Source organism: Trifolium pratense, linkage group LG6 (assembly GCF_020283565.1).
Source record: "Trifolium pratense cultivar HEN17-A07 linkage group LG6, ARS_RC_1.1, whole genome shotgun sequence".
NCBI lineage: Eukaryota > Viridiplantae > Streptophyta > Magnoliopsida > Fabales > Fabaceae > Trifolium > Trifolium pratense.
In genome coordinates this window covers 42,429,605-42,447,718 of record NC_060064.1, presented here as the reverse complement: position 1 = coordinate 42,447,718, position 18,114 = coordinate 42,429,605, and the positions used below count along the sequence as shown (strand labels likewise).

The 18,114-nt window shown below is 36.3% G+C and overlaps 1 pseudogene; it reads right to left on the bottom strand.

Annotated features, from left to right (window-relative positions):
* The window catches only part of LOC123892302, a 19,205-nt pseudogene extending 4,994 nt beyond the window's left edge, over window positions 1-14,211 (bottom strand).
* Window positions 14,212-18,114: the final 3,903 nt, after the last annotated feature.

Below are 18,114 nucleotides of genomic sequence, written 5' to 3'. Positions count from 1 at the left end.
ATGTTGGATATTTGAATTGGCTTAATTTTGCTAAAACAAATATACTAACAAGATGTTGGAAAACATGTTACAACATCATATTTATTCAAGGAAATCTCGCGCATTTATGAGAGCATCTGCTATATATGGAAATCCACTTAAAAAGCACGCTCAATGGAGATTTGATCTGATCAGGAGCTTTAAGGATAAGATAAGACTTAATGGTACAACGGTATGATCACAATTATCCTATAAAGTCCTTAAACACTTTTGGAAAGTTTCTATACACTCTTGATGAAGATCAAAAGAAAATCAGATCACCTTTTATGAGCTACAAGGAGCGTCCTATCAGTAATAAAGAAAGAGGAGCGTGCTAGATCATTATATATACGAAGACCAAGCTCAAGACTAAGTATCTCATTGGAAAAACATTAGTTCACATATTGAGTCTTTGTTGAGTCTTTTATTATTTGATTGTAATTCTTGCTTGTGGATTCTATAACACGAGCTAAGAAGTAAGTTTATTAGTTTAAGGTTACTCCTAAGCTTTGAAGTACGGAGTTTACCGTGTGTGATTCACTTGAAGCTTTTAAGCAAAAGTGAAGTGTTGTCTTGGCAAGTTGTCGCCACATCTTTCCCAACATTGTATAATCAACACAGGTTGTGTTGTGTGAGTGGAAGTGAGATGGGATCTCATGTCTAGGAGTTCCTAGGCAGAAGTTGTTGGAGTAAGCCCTAAGAGCCAATCTATTTTCATAGTATTTGCTTTAGGAGTTTGAATATAAATATGGCATTTCTTTATTATATTTGTAAGGTTGCAAAATAATGAAGTCCCTAGAATAGAAAGTCCGTTTAATAATTAAGTGTGACTTAATCATGAGATAATATTAAACATAAGGACACTATTCTTAAAGTATCCGTAGTCGAGCTTTAAGGTAAAGGGGATAACCTTAAAGCATAAAGACTATTATGAAGATAGACTGATGATCACATCTCATGGATCATGGGATAAGGAGTTATCAAGTCTTGACGTAGGTATAAATATTAGGAGTAATATTTATACTGGATTGACCCGCTATGAGAGTACTACATGCAAGGTTATGCAAAGTGTCATAAGTTACTCTCATGGTGATAATGGTGTAAACCGCCCTTAGACCTGAAACCACTTTGTACCCTAGATGTGGAGTCAAGTACTTTGTTGCTGATCTAACGTTGTCCGTAACAGGATAACCATAAAGGCAGTTGATGGGTACTTCACAAAGCATGCTAAGGGACAGTAGTGACCTAGATGGAATTTGCCAATCCTGCATAACAGGATAAATGTCATGGGCCCAATATTGAACTGGACAAAGATGACACCAAGTATGTTTTGTGTTCAATATAGACATAAAGGGCAAAGGGGTAATTATACACACTGATATTATCACAAGAGGTTATGTTTAGATCACATGTTAATTTCTCGTAACTTGAGTAGCAGTGATGTGTTGCTAGATACCGCTCACTGTTTATTGTAATAAATAGTGATTTATTATAATTGTCAATGTTACGGAAACCTACAGGGTCACACACATAAGAACAATCTAGTGAGATTGGAACACCGTAAGGTACGGTGCACCTTGGAGAAATAAGGAAATATGATAAGGGTATTATGGTAATTAAAATGAGCATTACATCATATGGTATGATGTAGCAAGAAGGGGGTGCAAATATGTACTAGACATATTTACATGAGAATGGCGCCCACTATAGCCCATTTAGTTAAAAGGGCTTTAGTGTAATTTTGCCATGGCAAGTGGTTCTATAAATAGAACCCTTGTGGTAAGGAGAAATAGTTACACACTTTTGTTACTCATTCTCATGAGCCTTTGTTCTCTCCTCTCTTGAGAAACCCTAATCACCTTTCTAGAGTTTTTGTGAAAAACCCTAATCCTTATTTTGTGCCTCCTTTCTCCTAACCCTTCAAACCATTGGAGCTAGCACTCCATTGAAGGTTGTTGTTCGTGTGGACTGGCTAGAGGCGTTATACCTTTAACGCTTGTGATCAAATTCGTTGGTGACTTGGTGGTGACCTTGTTCGTGACGGTTCGAGGTTCTTGTTCGTGACCTTGTTCGTGATTCGAAGTGTTCGATAGCCGTTCATGATTTAAAGGGAGTTTTCGAACCAAAAGGTAAAACTCTAAACACAATTCATGACCATTCGTAAGGATCACAAAAGGAAAATTTTAAAATTCCGCTGCTTTTATCGTATCAATTTTCCTTCAGTGGTATCAGAGCCACTTACGAAACCATGAATTGATGTTTGTTTAAATTCATGAATTCAGTTTTAATATGATTAAAACAGTTAATAAAAGATTAAAATCGAGTAATTAAAATTTGACGGTTGTTTGTGTATAAATTGGATGATTAACATTGAAACGGCTCCGGAATCCGACACTTGTATGGTGGAGCATGCGATATGTTGATTGTCCTAAGGTTACACGAACAAGAACGGTCAATACTTACATGTGATGTAAGTTTTGTGTATGAATTGGGTAATTAACATTGAAACGGCTTCGGAATCCGACACTTGTATGGTGAAGCATGCGATATGTTAATTGTCCTAAGGTTACACAATCAAGAACGGCCATAAACTTATATATGATATAAGTAACCGTAATGCAAAATGGTGTATGTGATATACCGTTAGTAATTTCGTTAAAATTATTATGAAAGTTATTCAATTAAAGCGAGCCGTGTTCATTTGTTTCGGAATCCGACATTTGTATGGTGAAACAATGACATGTTGATCAATTGGATTGAATTTGGTCATAAGGAATTTTGACGGCATGAAAGGGTTGCACAAATGTTGTGTCATTAAAATTAGGATTTGCAAAACGTATCAAGTGTTGATGCGAAAAGTAGATGATAAATATATTTAATTTTGAAATCGTTTCAAAATTCTAGAAATATCTTTTAAAATTGTTTTAAAAGATAATATCATCAATTTTGGAAATATTTTATTCAAAAGGGTTTTGATTAAATAATTTTCCATATTTGACAAATATATTTAATTATGAAATCGTTTCAAATCTCTAGAAATATCTTTTAAAATTGTTTTAAAAGATAATATTACCAATTTTGGAAATATTTTATTCAAAAAGGTTTTGATTAAATAATTTTCCATATTTGGAGAATTGTCAAAAGATTTAATTCTACTTTAAAATAATGTTATTTATTTTAGCAAATTTTGATTCGAAATATTTAATTGTGAATTAAATATTTGAATCAAACTTACCTGATTTGATCAATCGCCGGATTTAATTAATTATGAGACTTTAATAATAATAAAGTTTGTTTGTTATTATTATATTTGATGATCGGTTATGGCCATAGTTTATTTATTTTATTGCATTTGGTTTTCAAATACGGCCTGCGTGTCGTGCCTTATCTCTATTCTCTATATTCTCTTCTCATCCACTCCCTCGTATGTAAAACGAGTATTCTTTTATATTATTATGAAGAAGAAGAACAATGGAGGTCAACCTTGGAGATCATGCTTGGAGAAGTATAGATCGTTTTAGGTTAGATTAGGTTCTCTCATTGGCTTGGGAGAACAAATGCGCTATGGGCCATAACTGTTTCATTTTATTATATTATGTATGTTGATGCATGTTATGTATGGAGTGACGTCATTGTATGTAAGCCGTGGTAAGGTGAGATCAAATTAATTATAAAAGCCCTCAAAGGAATTAATATTAAGTTTTATTGTTTTCCAACGAATAGCGCCCTTCAAGATCAATATCGATCAATGTAGGTTTTGCCAACGCGAAGTGCATTGTCAATATTGATAAGTTGCGGTGAGGTAATTTATTTATCCGATCGCTATTTAATGGGTCTAACTTAACTAAAGAAAATATAATAAGATTATATGACTTTAGAAGCAAGTATTGGGTTATTCCATATGATGGATTAGAATAAGTGTTATTCACCCAATAGAAAGGATATGAGAGTTGTATGAGATACAATTGGGAAGGAGTTTCCTACCTAAATAACTAAGTTTTGTGTAATCAGCCCAACGCTGACTTAAAACGAAGTGAAATATGGATCTCATTCTCACTAGAAAATCTTCCAACGGGATTTTCCGAATCAAATGTCGAGGGTCATTTGTTTTGAGTAAAATAGTGAGGGAGCGTATTTAATTAAAGACCAAATTAAATATGATTTAGTCATAATATCTTACATATCTTTGTAATTAGAATTTCGAAATACAATACATATTAAGTTGTCCTTATGAAGGACAAGATTTTCAGAAAGGAGTTTCTGTATTGGTACAAATTGAGAATTGTTCTCAAATGCGAGAAAACTATAAGTCTTGAACTATAAACTGTGAACAACCTACCATAACTAGATTGGAAAAGGGATGCTTGTTAGAAGCATCAAGTTGACGTCTAGATATAGAATATATAATAAATGATGTGATCATTTAATCTCAAGTAAGATCCTTTTGAAGGAACTTTAGAGTATGATAAATTTCTCAATGGATCAAAAGTTGGTCATAGGATCAATCTAACAAATTATAATGGAATAGATATAGACAAAATTGTTTTGAATATCTACCGGAATTTGTTGAGTTGAATGAGAATTAATTTGCACTATCAAAGATTTGAGATATAATATAAATAAGATTTATATTCCTCTTATTTGAATAGTACAAAATGGTTGTCAAAGTAGAACGGCTATGGTTAGACCATTAAATAAAAATGACGTAAATAGTTCTTGGAAGAGTCAAACCAAAAGTATGAAGTGAGACTTCAATAATGCACATATTGTTATAGAAAGTCAAAATTTCTATTTCTACATCAAAAGTATATGATACAAGATGTTGAATCTCAATTTTTCGAAAATAGAGATGCTTAAAGAATTAGAACATTGGCTATAATTTTAAGTCAACCCATATCTAGAATGAAAATTGTTTCATTGATAATGAGAGCTTATGCAATGACTTAAAATCGAGTTTGAAATGGAACAAAATAATTGTTATTGAATTCCATCTAGTAATAGAAGTAGCAATTGTATATCTTGTATTGACAATATATGAATTGTAGCCTTAAATGATAAGACAAGTAATGGTCCTATCATTTAAGCAAAGTTTTCTATACTATTACTCCAAGTCAAGTAATGGACTAGGGTTCCATGGTCTTGATAGGGTTATCTATAACAATCGTGATAAGAGCCAAATATGATTTGGACCTTAAATATATCAAGAGCATTGTTGTTTAGTACAAATATTCGATGTGTCAATAAAATAACGCATGACCTATTTGAACAATATACATGAGATGTATGTCAACCACTAAACATATTTTGTATATTGAGTTTATTTTACTTCATTAACATTGATGATTAAAATCATTAGATGTTGGTAGGTGTATGACACCAATTAGAAATCTTTGAATTTGTCAAAGAAATTCAACAATGAAGAAAATAGAACTCGACAAAAGTATTTAAGTTATATGAATGAGTCATATCAGTAAATACTTAATTAAAAGACTATAATAACTATTTTATCACATCATGTTTGACATGATTTAAGGATAGTTTAATTATATATTGACTCTTTCTATAAATCTCTTTACTTATAATTAATCTTCACCCACAATTAGTTCCCTTTTAAAATGATCATAAAGACACCATATGCGATATGGAGGTAAGAGTACCAAGTTTGTCTTTATGAGAATTTTGGATTAAAATTTATTAGATAAATCTAATTCCAAATGAATGAATGAATAAGTGGAAATATCCTAAAGGAAGGGATATTGGTCCTATATCACTCTTAAGGACAAAAGGTTGTTTTGTTGCTAGGTTTGAAACATTCCTCTAGTGGGAGTGTGTCTCTAAAAGAGACAGTGGGAGTGATATGGAACTTGAATAAATTCAAGTACCACAAAACATATTTATTTAAAAGGGAATGCAAACCGGTTCCTCAAGGTTGTTGAAGAACCATTGTTTTAAAGTTGCACAAATCCAAGATAAGTCTAACATATCACATATGGCTACAAGGTATGGTTTTATCATGACTCAGCAATGTGATATGATTCTCATGGAAGATGAGTCTTTGACTTTCTAAAAGGTCGTAAGACGATCTAGATTATGAGAAGTGGGTAAATGCCATGAAATCTCATACAGAATCCATATACACTAACCTTATGTAGATAATGGTTATGTCTTCAAGATGAGTAAGACTCATACGATGAAAGTGAGTATTCTTTTTGAACACTGATATGGATGGTATTAAGAATACCTTATAATATTTGATTGCTTCTGCTAAATGTTGTACTACATGTTTTGGTAGATGGATAACAAAGTTGCATTCCTTAATTGGAATGACCTCATATATATGCGTTGGACATATACGTAAGGGTTTTGTTGATCCAAATGATGCTAGAAAGGTATATAACTTGTAGCTATCTAATTTTGATTAGATAGAGTTCTCAGAAAATTAAATTATTGTTTGTTCCTTTTATGAAGTTTTATGAAAACAAATTAACAAGGACAAACCTATCTAACTTTGATTAGATCGAATAAATTTGAATATTTGTTCCTTTTGAAAGTTTTGTGGAAAACAAATGAAGGACAAATATAAATCTTGTGCATACAAAGTTTTAGTGGGAGTGATAATATCTGATATCATATTAATCATCAAGACATTTTTCTTATACATGTGAGACATGACTAGGAAAATAACTCTTGATGAAACACTTAGGCAAGAATTCCTAAAGAGTTAGGAATAACCTATGTACCAAAATTGAAATTAGTGTTTGACACTAACTTACCTTCAAGAATATCCCTAAGGACCTTAAAGGAACTAAGGCCTATTTCTTGAAATAGATAGGTATGGGAAGGATCATTATAAGGAAGTTATAATGAAGGAAGTTTCCATACCAATGTATTGTATATCATGGCTGAATACAAGCATTGAAAGCTATAAGATAAGCTTCGTAATATGTTTGTTTCAGTTAAATAAGTTGAGTATTTAAGATTGGATCGTTTGGCTCATGATTGAGCTAAAGATATGTTTCCGGTGTTACAAGTCACATTAATCACATTAGTGATGGTAATAGTTTAATCTTGCAAGAACACTTGAAAATAGATCTCACCGACGATTCATGAATATACTTAGACACTTATATATTTCGATAGAGATCGAAATAGAACGTTGGAAGATACGTAAGATACCAACATAGGAAATAGTTCCTTATCCACTAACAAAGCCTCTTGCGCAGTTGAAGCGTGATGGGCATACTAAGTCTATAGGTATTAAGAGAAACCTAGATTGGCTTTAGTGCTAGTGGGAGATTGTTGGAGTAAGCCCTAAGAGCCAATCTATTTTCATAGTATTTGCTTTAGGAGTTTGAATATAAATATGGCATTTCTTTATTATATTTGTAAGGTTGCAAAATAATGAAGTCCCTAGAATAGAAAGTCCGTTTAATAATTAAGTGTGACTTAATCATGAGATAATATTAAACATAAGGACACTATTCTTAAAGTATCCGTAGTCGAGCTTTAAGGTAAAGGGGATAACCTTAAAGCATAAAGACTATTATGAAGATAGACTGATGATCACATCTCATGGATCATGGGATAAGGAGTTATCAAGTCTTGACGTAGGTATAAATATTAGGAGTAATATTTATACTGGATTGACCCGCTATGAGAGTACTACATGCAAGGTTATGCAAAGTGTCATAAGTTACTCTCATGGTGATAATGGTGTAAACCGCCCTTAGACCTGAAACCACTTTGTACCCTAGATGTGGAGTCAAGTACTTTGTTGCTGATCTAACGTTGTCCGTAACAGGATAACCATAAAGGCAGTTGATGGGTACTTCACAAAGCATGCTAAGGGACAGTAGTGACCTAGATGGAATTTGCCAATCCTGCATAACAGGATAAATGTCATGGGCCCAATATTGAACTGGACAAAGATGACACCAAGTATGTTTTGTGTTCAATATAGACATAAAGGGCAAAGGGGTAATTATACACACTGATATTATCACAAGAGGTTATGTTTAGATCACATGTTAATTTCTCGTAACTTGAGTAGCAGTGATGTGTTGCTAGATACCGCTCACTGTTTATTGTAATAAATAGTGATTTATTATAATTGTCAATGTTACGGAAACCTACAGGGTCACACACATAAGAACAATCTAGTGAGATTGGAACACCGTAAGGTACGGTGCACCTTGGAGAAATAAGGAAATATGATAAGGGTATTATGGTAATTAAAATGAGCATTACATCATATGGTATGATGTAGCAAGAAGGGGGTGCAAATATGTACTAGACATATTTACATGAGAATGGCGCCCACTATAGCCCATTTAGTTAAAAGGGCTTTAGTGTAATTTTGCCATGGCAAGTGGTTCTATAAATAGAACCCTTGTGGTAAGGAGAAATAGTTACACACTTTTGTTACTCATTCTCATGAGCCTTTGTTCTCTCCTCTCTTGAGAAACCCTAATCACCTTTCTAGAGTTTTTGTGAAAAACCCTAATCCTTATTTTGTGCCTCCTTTCTCCTAACCCTTCAAACCATTGGAGCTAGCACTCCATTGAAGGTTGTTGTTCGTGTGGACTGGCTAGAGGCGTTATACCTTTAACGCTTGTGATCAAATTCGTTGGTGACTTGGTGGTGACCTTGTTCGTGACGGTTCGAGGTTCTTGTTCGTGACCTTGTTCGTGATTCGAAGTGTTCGATAGCCGTTCATGATTTAAAGGGAGTTTTCGAACCAAAAGGTAAAACTCTAAACACAATTCATGACCATTCGTAAGGATCACAAAAGGAAAATTTTAAAATTCCGCTGCTTTTATCGTATCAATTTTCCTTCAGAAGTTGCATGAGTAGTGTCGAGGTTATAAGGCGTAAACCAAGGGTTTGCTGGAGGTCTTAGTTTAAGGCGTAAATCCTAGGGTTTGCTGGAGGTCTTAGTAACTAGAGCTATTAGTGGATTTCCTTCCTGGATTGGTATCCCCCAGAGTAGGCAGTTGGCTGAACTGGGTTAACAATTACTTGTGTCATTTATTTATTTTCTGTCAGTTTTTATATGTTATATAAGATGTGCCAACAAAAGAAACAACATTAATCATAAAGTAGTTGTTGGGACATCTTAGGCAACATCATTCTAGTGATACCAGAATTTCAATTGGCATCAGAGCAGGCACCCTGTTCTGTTATTTTGGGTGAGCTCCAGGGAGAGTACTTTCTGGTACAATGGATAAAGAAGGAGGGTCAGTGTCTAAACCTCCCTTACTGACAGGTCCTGAGAACTATGATTATTGGAAATCTAAAATGGAGGCTTTCATTAAATCAATTGACAGCAGGACATGGAAGGCTGTATTACGTGGATGGGAACCACCAATGGTTCTTGACAAAGATGGTAATAAAACTGATGTTAAGAAGCCCAATGATGAATGGACAAAAGATGAGGATGATCTGGCACTTGGCAACTCCAAAGCCTTGTATGCTATTTTCAATGGTGTGGATGCTAACATGTTCAGGCTTGTAAAGAGATGTATTACTGCCAAGCATGCCTGGGAAATTCTGAGAAAGGCTCATGAAGGAACATCTAAAGTAAAGCTATCTAAGCTTCAGATGCTCAAAACCAATTTTGAGAATCTCAGAATGAAGGAGGAAGAAACCATTCATGACTTTCAGATGAATGTGCTTGACTTTGCAAATTCGTTTGATGCACTTGGAAAACCTATCTCAGATGAGGAGCTAGTTGGAAAAATACTCAGATCTTTGCCTAAAAGATTTGATATGAAGGTGACAGCCATTGAGGAGGCTCATGATCTTTCAAGTCTAAATTTAGATGAACTCATAGGATCACTTCAGACCTATGAAATTGGCCTAAACAGGAGAAATGAAAAGAAAGATAAGAATCTAGCCTTTGCTTCAAAAAGTGCTGCTGAAGATTTACAAATTGAATCTGAAGGTGAAGAAAGCTTAGCTGAATCTATGGCTATGCTTGGGAGACAGTTCAACAAGTTGATGAAGAAAGTGGATCAAAGGCACAAGCCAAATGGTCGACTCAACAACAACAAACAGTCCAGCTTTCAGAAAAAGACAAATGAAGATGAAAGAGGAGTGAAATGCCATGAATGTGAAGGTTTTGGACATATCAGACCTGAATGTCCAACCTTTCTAAAAAGGCAAAAGAAAAGTCTTGTGGTTTCATGGTCTGATACAGATTCAGAGGAGGAAGAATCTGCCAAATTTGTTAATGCTTTAACAGGAGTTTGTGTATCTGACTCAGAATCATGTGATGAGGAGGTAACTTATGAGGAACTAGCTGCTACTTATAAAGATCTTCATACTAGAAGTATAGAAGTTTGCAAAGCATTAGAGAAACAAAAGAAGATCAATGGTAAACTACAAGCTGAGAAAAATGACTTACTCATAAACATTGATAATCTCAATGCTAAGGTTGAAGATCAGAGTAGTCAAATTCAACAGCTGGAAATGGAGAAGTCTAACCTCCTGTGTAAAGTTGCTGAACAGAATGAAGAAGTAACCAAATTAAATGCTGATTTAGATCAAGTCACAAAAGTGGCTAAAATGATGACCAAAGGTACTGATGCCTTTGAGGAAATGTTACAGAGACAAAACTATGGGAAACCTAAGCCCATTGGTTTTGAACATGAAAGAGTAAAGCAGCAGATGAAGTTCAACAATGCTACTATACATACTCCAATCAGCAGCACGTTTGTGTCAGGAGGATTGTCGCAACATCTGATGGGACATCCTATGCCCAGGTTCTATAACTGGACATGTCATCATTGTGGCAGGAAAGGACACATTAGTCCTTTTTGCTATAGGCTGCACGGATATCCAAGGAGAGTTCATCAAGAATTCTATACTCCTGTCTTTCCTAATGTTACAACAAGACAGGAATGGAGAGAAAAGAAGAAGACCACAGGTCTAATAGCTCATACATCCTTAAGAGCTTCTTCAAGAGAAACCTGGTACTTTGATAGTGGCTGTTCTAGACACATGACAGGTGTTGAACACTATCTTGAAGACTTGAAGTCATATGCTACCAGTTTTGTAACCTTTGGAGATGGAGCCAAAGGAGAGATCAAGGGAGTTGGTAAACTTGCAAACCATGGCTTACCAAAGCTAGATAATGTGCTGCTTGTAAAAGGGCTTAAAGCAAATCTAATCAGCATAAGCCAACTTTGTGATCAAGGGATGAAAGTTAACTTCACGAAAGCTGAATGTCTAGTTACAAATGAGCAAGGAGAGTTGTTAATGAAAGGAGTAAGGTCAAGAGACAACTGCTATCTCTGGATCCCTAAAGAAGAAGATGTACCAACATGTCTTATTAGCAAAGAAGATGAGGTAAAGTTGTGGCACCAAAAACTTGGCCACCTGCACCTTAAAGGCATGAAGAAGGCAATAGCTAAAGAGGCTATCAGAGGACTTCCAAAGCTCAAAATTGAGGAAGGAAGTATATGTGGAGAATGTCAAATAGGGAAGCAGACAAAGATGTCGCATCCAAAATTGCAACATCTTACCACAACAAGGGTTCTAGAGTTACTGCACATAGACTTGATGGGGCCAATGCAAGTGGAGAGCCTTGGAGGAAAAAGGTACGCGTTTGTCATGGTAGATGACTTTTCAAGGTTCACATGGATTGAATTTCTAAAAGACAAATCTGAAAGTTTTGATGCATTCAAAGAACTTTGTCTTCAACTCCAAAGAGAAAAGAACTCTGCTATTGTTAGGATACGAAGTGATCATGGTAAAGAGTTTGAGAATGCAAGCTTTCTTGAATTCTGCATCTCTGAAGGAATCAAGCATGAATTCTCAGCTCCAATCACACCTCAACAAAATGGTGTTGTTGAGAGGAAGAACAGGACAATACAAGAGTCAGCCAGAGTGATGTTGCATGCAAAACATCTTCCATATCAATTCTGGGCTGAGGCTATGCATACTGCTTGTTATATTCACAATCGTGTCACATTCAGAACTGGAACTTCTACTACACTATATGAACTGTGTAAAGGCAGAAAACCAACTGTCAAACACTTTCATGTGTTTGGAAGTAAGTGCTATATCCTATCTGATAGAGAGCACAGAAGAAAAATGGATCCTAAAAGTGAAGAAGGATTGTTTCTTGGATACTCAACAAACAGCAGGGCCTACAGAGTTTACAACCAGAGAACTAAGGTAATAGTAGAATCTATCAATGTTGTGATAGATGATTTGACATCTGCTAAAACATCTGATACTGAAGATGATGTTGCAACAACTTTTCCAACATCTGAAGAAGCTGTAGCAGAAAAGGAATCAGATTCAGATGATGAATCAACCATTCCTACACCTCGCCCTGTGAGCAAAGTTCCTTCAATAAGAATACAGAAGAACCATCCCAAGGATCTCATCATAGGAAATCCTAACCAGGGAATTGCTACAAGAAGGACAAATGAAGTGGTTACTAATTCTTGTTTTGTCTCAAAGGTTGAGCCTAAAAATCTAAAAGAGGCTCTCACTGATGAGTTCTGGATAGAAGCCATGCAAGATGAATTAACTCAGTTTAGGAGAAGTGATGTGTGGGATCTTGTTCCTAGACCTAATGGTGTTAATGTCATAGGCACAAAATGGGTGTTCAAGAACAAGTCAGATGAAAATGGTGTTGTAACAAGAAACAAGGCAAGGTTAGTGGCTCAAGGGTACACTCAGGTTGAAGGACTTGACTTTGATGAAACATTTGCACCAGTTGCAAGACTGGAATCTATTAGGCTACTTCTTGGTATAGCATGCATCTTCAAATTTAAGCTGTACCAAATGGATGTCAAGAGTGCCTTCCTTAATGGGTACTTACATGAAGAAGTTTATGTGGAGCAGCCAAAAGGTTTTGTAGATCCTGCTAATCCCGATCATGTGTACAAGCTGAAGAAGGCTCTTTATGGACTGAAACAGGCTCCAAGGGCCTGATATGAAAGGCTGACAAATTTTCTTGTTAGTCAAGGATACAGAAAAGGAGGCCATGACAAAACTCTGTTCGTTAAAGAACAAGAAGAGAAGCTGATGATTGCCCAGATTTATGTTGATGACATAGTATTTGGTGGAATGTCTGAAAAGATGGTGCAACATTTTGTACAACAAATGCAATCAGAGTTTGAAATGAGTTTGGTAGGTGAGCTGACATATTTCCTTGGTCTGCAAGTCAAACAAATGGAAGACACCATATTTGTCTCTCAAAGCAAGTATGCGAAGAACATGATCAAAAAGTTTGGAATGGACACTGCAGCACACAAGAGAACACCAGCTGCTACTCATCTAAAGCTAACCAAAGATGAAAATGGCATTGATGTTGATCAAAGCCTATACAGGAGCATGATTGGCAGTCTATTGTATCTTACAGCTAGTAGACCAGACATCACCTTTGCTATGGGTGTTTGTGCAAGATATCAAGCCAAGCCAAAGATGAGCCATTTTGTACAAGTCAAAAGGATTCTGAAATATATAAAGGGCACCAGTAATTATGGGATTCTGTATTCCCAGACCAATAACTCAACTTTGATAGGGTATTGTGATGCAGATTGGGCTGGAAGTGCTGATGATAGAAAGAGCACTTCAGGAGGATGCTTCTTTTTGGGTGATAATTTAATCTCATGGTTCAGCAAGAAGCAGAATTGTGTGTCTCTATCTACTGCAGAGGCTGAATACATTGTTGCAGGTAGCAGTTGTTCCCAGCTAATGTGGATGAAACAGATGCTGAAAGAATATAATGTCGACCAAGATGTCATGACATTATATTGTGACAACTTGAGTGCAATCAATATATCAAAGAATCCAGTTCAACACTCAAGAACCAAACACATAGACATCAGGCATCATTTCATCAGAGACCTTGTTGAAGAAAATTGTGTGAAACTCAAGCACATTGGTACAAGTGAACAGCTAGCTGACATTTTTACAAAGGCGTTTGATGCTAATCAATTTGAATTTTTAAGGGGCAAATTAGGAATTTGCCTGCATGAAGAAGCATAGCAGTTACTGCAGTTGTGGCGTGCAAAAGGAAACCGTTTTCTCTCCCATCAATCAATGCACGCTAATTTAGGGAAATCATTACAAACTTCCCTTAAATACATCATCACACGCATTCAATTGTTTTTCTTCCAAATTCTAACCTTTGTCTGCAAACCCTATTCTCTCACTTTGCTCATCAAACTCCATCTATCCAACTTCTCAAACTTCAAAAACCTTCATTCAAACATGTCTGAATCATCACAAACCACTAAGTCCGGCCGTTCTACTCGATCAAAAGCAAAAATCGAACCATCGAAGATCATCAAAGACGCCGTCCCAGTTACAATTGTTCGTGCTTCCAAATCCAAAACTCAATCAAGTGTTGCTGAGAAGAAGGTAAAGGGAAAATCAGTTGAAAAGATGAAAGCTCCAAAAGTAAGTGACGATACTTCCCCTTCTATTGATAAATCTGGTAAAGGAAGTTCTAAGAAGAAGAGAAGGGATTATAAGTCTAGAATTCCTCTTTCTATGTCTGATCTGGTTTTTGAATCTAATGTTAAAACATCTGAGCAAACAACTGAAGAAGAATCTCAGAACCCTAAATCTGTGTCTGAAGTTGTTGAAACACTTATTTCAATTGCTGGTAACCCTAATCAAGATAATTTGGGATCTGATGCTGAGAAGAGAGATCTGAATAATATGCCTGTTGATACTGAGATGGAAGACACTCCTACAGAGGTTGAGCCTAATATTGCTGAGAAATCACCAACAATTGCTGAGATGGTGGCTGAAAAATCAACCCCTGTTGTTACTGAAGAAGTTGTTATGAAGGATGTTGAAACATCCTTGAATGAGAATGAAGAAGTTGATACTGCAACTGCTGAGGAAGAACCTGTGAAGGAAACTGTTGCTGAAAAGAATGTTGAGACAACTGCCACAACATCTGAGTCCACAGATGAAGAAACTAGAACTGCTGATGAGGGTACTTCTGATAATGAAGGGGACACTCAATCTGAAGAGAGCAACCAGTCCATCCCCACAGAAGAACCAGAGATTGAAGCTGACAAGCCTGCAGAAGCTGAGAAGGAAACAGAGAAAGATGTAGTAGATGTTGATGATTATGTCACCACCAAGACTGCTGTAAAATCAACTGGTGGTATAACAAAAAGGTTGAGAAGCTGTACAGGGAAGGCTGTGGCCACTGCAAGCAAGACTCCTGCACCAAGAGTGAAAACAAAAGGTGTTGGACCAGTCAAAGGTTGGAGCAAAGTTCTCTCCCCTCCTGTCAAGAAGAAGGAGACACTGAAGAGAAAGAAGGAGTCATCCAGTGACTCAGATTATGATGCTGCTGAAGATGTTACTAACATCTCATCTCCAAACCCTAAGAAGGCTACTGCAAAGAAGGTTCCTCAAGGTATTGAAGAAGCCCCCTGTGATAACATTTCCTTCCATCGTGCTGCCTTTGCACTGAGATGGGACTACATTTACCAAAGGAGATTGGCTGTTGAAAGGGAACTGACCAAAGATGCTCTCAAATGTCAAGACATCTTTGACTACATCAAGGAAGCTGGTCTGATGAAGACAGTCTGTGACTTCAGTCCCTGCTATGAGCTGCTGGTGAAAGAATTTCTTGTAAACATCCCTGAAGAATGTGATAACCCACTGAGCAAGGACTACCACAAAGTTTTTGTCAGAGGTAAATGTATCAATTTTTCTCCTATTGTGATTAATAACTACTTAGGAAGACCTATAGAACCTAAGGCTGAATTAGAGGTTGCTAATGATGTTGTGAGTGCTGAGATAACTGGTGGTAAGGTTAAGGTCTGGCCCACGAAGAAGCTGATACCCACTAGTAAACTGAATGTCAAATATGCCATCCTCAATAGGATAGGGTCAACAAATTGGGTACCAACTAAGCATGCAACCAATGTTGCAACCAACCTGGGTAGATTTATATATGCTGTAGGAACCAAGTTTGACTATGACTATGGGACCTTTATTTTTGATCAAACCATTAAGCATATTAGATCAACAGCTGTGAAGATGCCAATAGCATTTCCATCGTTGTTATGTGGAATCATCTTGGCCCAATATCCAGACATTAAGGTTGTGACTGACACTCCCAAGAAAAGGGAATCTGGTTTTACTTTTCATCATAAGCTCTTTGGTAATCACAATGTTACTGATCATGTTGGGACATCTGCTGCTGGAGCTGGTATTATGACAAAAAGGGAGATTATTGCTGGTTTGAAAGTTCAATGTCAAGAGATAGATAAACAGCAGGCTGAGCTTGAGAAAAGGAAGAATGTGTTCTTGAAGATGATTGAAGGATTGGAAGCTGATGAGGTACCTGTGAAAGCTAGTGCAAATGTGGCTGCTACAGATGATCAAAACAATGCAGATGAAGATGAAGGTTATGCTACTGCTACAGATGAGGATGAAGCCCCTGACAGTAGTGATGATGAATGATTTTGTAATCTGTTTAATGTTTTACTGCACTTTGTTATTTGTTTTGTGGGTTGATTTGTGCCCTGGATTTTAGCACCTTCTGAGTGCATGGTCTGTATTTTTAATTCTGCACTTTGGATACTTAACTTTCCTGTTTTGGCACATTTTGTGGCTAAAAAGGGGGAGTAGTACTTTGCTTTGTTTGTTTCTGCTACATGTTGTTGTGTCTTTTGTTATGACATGTTTTTAAGTAGCAGTAAGCAAGTATTCAGGGGGAGTAAAAATTTTACCCTGAGATGATGCACAAGCTGATGAAGTCAGGGGGAGTTTGCTACTGAATGGATGCTGCCCTGATTGGACGAACATGTGCTAGAAGATGTGCTCCCATATGTCACAACATCTTGGATGACATATGACATATGATATATTTTTTGCTCTGATACCACGTTTTATTTTGCTCGAGGCTAATTGATGATAACTCCGCTGCTGCTGCCTCTGATGCATATACTTTTCACCTATGTGAAATTTTGTTTAAATGATGCTCTAACATTCCTTCTTTTGTGTGACCATGGTGATTTGAAGGATTGCGCTTTTTAATCTCTCAAGGGTAATGGCCTGAAATTGTTTTAGCCAAAAATTGCCAAAGGGGGAGATTGTTGGATATTTGAATTGGCTTAATTTTGCTAAAACAAATATACTAACAAGATGTTGGAAAACATGTTACAACATCATATTTATTCAAGGAAATCTCGCGCATTTATGAGAGCATCTGCTATATATGGAAATCCACTTAAAAAGCACGCTCAATGGAGATTTGATCTGATCAGGAGCTTTAAGGATAAGATAAGACTTAATGGTACAACGGTATGATCACAATTATCCTATAAAGTCCTTAAACACTTTTGGAAAGTTTCTATACACTCTTGATGAAGATCAAAAGAAAATCAGATCACCTTTTATGAGCTACAAGGAGCGTCCTATCAGTAATAAAGAAAGAGGAGCGTGCTAGATCATTATATATACGAAGACCAAGCTCAAGACTAAGTATCTCATTGGAAAAACATTAGTTCACATATTGAGTCTTTGTTGAGTCTTTTATTATTTGATTGTAATTCTTGCTTGTGGATTCTATAACACGAGCTAAGAAGTAAGTTTATTAGTTTAAGGTTACTCCTAAGCTTTGAAGTACGGAGTTTACCGTGTGTGATTCACTTGAAGCTTTTAAGCAAAAGTGAAGTGTTGTCTTGGCAAGTTGTCGCCACATCTTTCCCAACATTGTATAATCAACACAGGTTGTGTTGTGTGAGTGGAAGTGAGATGGGATCTCATGTCTAGGAGTTCCTAGGCAGAAGTTGCATGAGTAGTGTCGAGGTTATAAGGCGTAAACCAAGGGTTTGCTGGAGGTCTTAGTTTAAGGCGTAAATCCTAGGGTTTGCTGGAGGTCTTAGTAACTAGAGCTATTAGTGGATTTCCTTCCTGGATTGGTATCCCCCAGAGTAGGCAGTTGGCTGAACTGGGTTAACAATTACTTGTGTCATTTATTTATTTTCTGTCAGTTTTTATATGTTATATAAGATGTGCCAACAAAAGAAACAACATTAATCATAAAGTAGTTGTTGGGACATCTTAGGCAACATCATTCTAGTGATACCAGAATTTCAC